The 3,547-nt window shown below is 37.4% G+C and overlaps 1 pseudogene; it reads right to left on the bottom strand.

Moving 5' to 3' along the window:
* Window positions 1–1,331: 1,331 nt before the first annotated feature.
* On the bottom strand, window positions 1,332–1,808 carry LOC147474323 (secreted RxLR effector protein 161 pseudogene; annotated as a pseudogene).
* Window positions 1,809–3,547: the final 1,739 nt, after the last annotated feature.

Raw genomic sequence — 3,547 nt, 5'->3', positions numbered from 1 at the left:
CTGAAATTAAAACCAATTTAGAACTAAGATTGTGATATGATTGAATGAATAACTAATTATGAATTTAAGACAATCAAATCTAAATAAGAATTTAAGCAATAATCTAAATTGAAATGAAGAACTAATACTTTATTCTAAAAAACCTAAATATGATTCTAAACTAACTAATTGAATGAATGTAAAAAACTAGATCTAGATCTAAAAACTAATCTAGATCTATCTTTTTCTAACCCTAAACTCCATTAACATTAGCTTCCTAACCTAACTGCCATTAACAAAGAGTCAAGCTTTTGTTTTTATACTTTCAGATCCAAAAATCGTGCATGGGCTTGGAGCCATGTTTTGGGCCAGAGAATCGGGCCCAAAACCCAATCTTCGATCCAAAAGGCCTCTTCAGCTGTAGTTGTCTTCAATAGACTTTTCGTCCACTTTTGCTCCTCTGATTGGCTCAAGGCTTAGACCATTGGAAAGCTCTTTCCGAGCCGGTCGTTCTGACATAAGGTAGGCCCAATTCTGAGGTCTTGGTCCAAAGATACGGCCTTCGAAAGTTCTGCTGACTTTGAGTGTTGTTTCTGCCCGCGTCGACTTTTCAGCTTTTGACCGGGCTTTAGAAAGGCTTTGTCTTCTTGAATCTTGGCCTTTAATCACAGAACTCCTTAGCAACCGACTTTTGCTCCTTTATCTCGCTAAAGTGACACATTTCTGCACATAATGGACTTTGACGCCTGAAATATATAAAAACACGTAATTAGTGTTAACTCTTAAATATTACTCACATAATTGGTCTAAAAGTATGACTGTTACAGGGTTAAAACTACAGTTTTGGGCTCTTATCAATGTACCAAGTTCACATCCACTGTGCCATGAGATTATTAAAATCTAATAAACCTTTCTTCGGTAAAAGATTTTAACTCATTCATACATATCTCATCTTGCTCACATTTCATGTGCCAAGGTGGTCTACGTGTGAGTGAACGACCACTGCCTTATGACGAATATCCATATAATCTAACATTAAAAAAAATATGAAAACAATGTGTGCATAGAATAATTTCATGTAGAAAAAAATCTAACGATATCAAAAGCATGAATAACTATCCAAGTCATAAGGTCATTACAAACATAAATCAAAACCTATGAAGTCCTAAGCTCCTAACATGAGCCATAAAGGAATCCTTTAGGATCGCCTTGGTAAAGGGATCTGCCACCATGTCCTTCGTAGATATATGTTTGGGGACCACCTTTTTACGCACAACCATATTATGAATGTAGTTGGTAACGAATGTCTATATGCTTGGATTTTCCATGATACTTAGGATCTTTAGTGAATGCTAATGCTGCCATGTTATCATAAACACTGTGACAGGGTCTTTGGAATTTTGCACTACATTTAGTCGCTTAAAGATTCTTCTTAACCAAACTTCTTCCTGAACAGCAGCACAACAAGCAACATACTCAGACTCCATCATGGACAATGCAATGCAGGCTTGTTTCTTACTACTCCAAGAAATAACACCTCCTGAAAGCAATAAAGTATAGCCAGACATGGATCTACGCTCATCTAAGTCACTAGCCCAATCAACATCACTGTACCCGTGAAGGTTTGCTCTTTTTCCTTGATAGCAACGCATATAGTCTGAAGTCTTATGAAGATATCTAAGAATCCTTTTCACTGCCTGCCAATGACCATGTCCAGGATTACTCTGAAAATGGTTCACTAATCCTACTACAAAGCAAATGTCTGGTCGAGTACACATCATATCATACATCAGACTCCTAATTGCATTTGCATAGGGCACATTAGCCATTTGTTCCTTCTTTGCTTCTGTTTTAGGGCAAAGACCAAGATGTAAAGTATGACCCTTTTGGACAAGAGTATCAATAGGTTTGCAATTTTGCATTCGGAATCATTCAAGAACTTTCTTAATATAAGTCTCTTGAGATAATCCAAGTAACCTCTTAGAACTATCTCGGGTAATCTTTACCCCCAATACAAAATTTGCCTCGCCCATGTCCTTCATATCAAAATTAGAGGACAACCACTTCTGAGTGGCAATGATCAACTCCTTATCATTTCCAGCCAACAAAATGTCATCACATATAATGACAATACAAGAAAACTCTTATCAGATCATTTGGCATACACACAATGATCCTCCTCAATCATCTCAAACCCATAAGAAGTAATGGCTCGATGAAACTTAAGGTACCATTGTATGGATGACTACTTTAATCCATAGATAGACTTTTTGAGCTTGCATACTTTGCGCTCTTGTCCTTCTACCTCAAAGCCTTTGGGCTGATCCATATAAATTTCTTCATTTAGATCCCCATTAAGAAACGCTGTCTTAACATCCATCTGATAGAGTTCTAAGTCAAAATGTGCTACTAGTGCTAAAATGAAGTGAATTGAGGTAAATCTCACCACTGGCGAGAAAGTTTCCTCGTAGTCTATACCCTCTATTTGGGTAAAACCTTTTGCTACCAATCGAGCTTTATACTTATCAATAGCTCTATATGCAGTTCGCTTAACTTTCAGAACCCATTTGTTCTTAATTATTTTGCACCCTTGAGGAAGATCAACAAGTTCCCAAACTTGGTTCTTCTTCATGGAACTTATCTCATCTTGCATAGTGATAAGCACCCAAAACTGTAATATTAAACCCCGAGAGACATAGCATTTTGGTCGATTATGTGTTTAATAATCATGTAATAATTATATTTTTGTACTTTTGTAGGATTCCGCAATTAAAATAAATATAGTGATAAAAAATGCATCGAAGTACGGGAATATGGGAATAATTGAAGTTTCCCACTCAACCCCCGTGAAGCCCAACAAAGCCTGACTAGAGCCGAAGTTTCCAAAAGAATAGAACCAGTGCGGAACGGGTCCACATATAAAGAAGCAGCAAACTTCCGAAGCTCAAATCGGATAAATCTAGATGCCGACGTTGGCTAGTGAAGCTTCCATAGCGACCCGGGCGACAAACTCGGCGCAAGGACAAAAAGTCGTAAAAACGCCAAATCGGCGTAGCCACTGGACACACTAGGTGGATCCACTCTGCGGACCCAGAAGGCATGATGAGTCAGCATAGGCAGGTGGCAAAGGATGGTTTCAATTTGATACCACCTGGCAAGAGAGAAGACTCGTACCAATTCAAACCAGGTGGTTTGAATTGACATGAAACTAAAACAAAACCTTAAATCGCAAAAGACAAAAATTAAAACGGTTAAAACAAAGTTTTGTTTGAACCATTCAATTAGCATAAAAACAAAATCTAAAACATTCACGGATCACTCCCTATCGGCCTATATATATGAGGGTCGCCTTCATTATTACCCCCCGGCATATTAATGCTTTAGCTACGCCTAGTTAGATTTTCTTCTTCAATTGCTTACATTTTGCCATTTCCATTTCAGCAGCTTAAATACTGTAAGTTATTTTTACCTTAATAACAGTCATTTCTTTTCTAGTTTAATTCTTGTCCTGCATTTATTTAATTAATGTATACAGCAAGTTTTATTATTCCTCCTATGACCATGAGCT

The sequence above is a fragment of the Coptis chinensis genome, chromosome 9, assembly GCF_015680905.1.
Source record: "Coptis chinensis isolate HL-2020 chromosome 9, ASM1568090v1, whole genome shotgun sequence".
Taxonomy (NCBI): domain Eukaryota; kingdom Viridiplantae; phylum Streptophyta; class Magnoliopsida; order Ranunculales; family Ranunculaceae; genus Coptis; species Coptis chinensis.
Note: the sequence above shows the minus strand (reverse complement) of the source record. Positions and strands in the feature narration are given on the sequence as shown.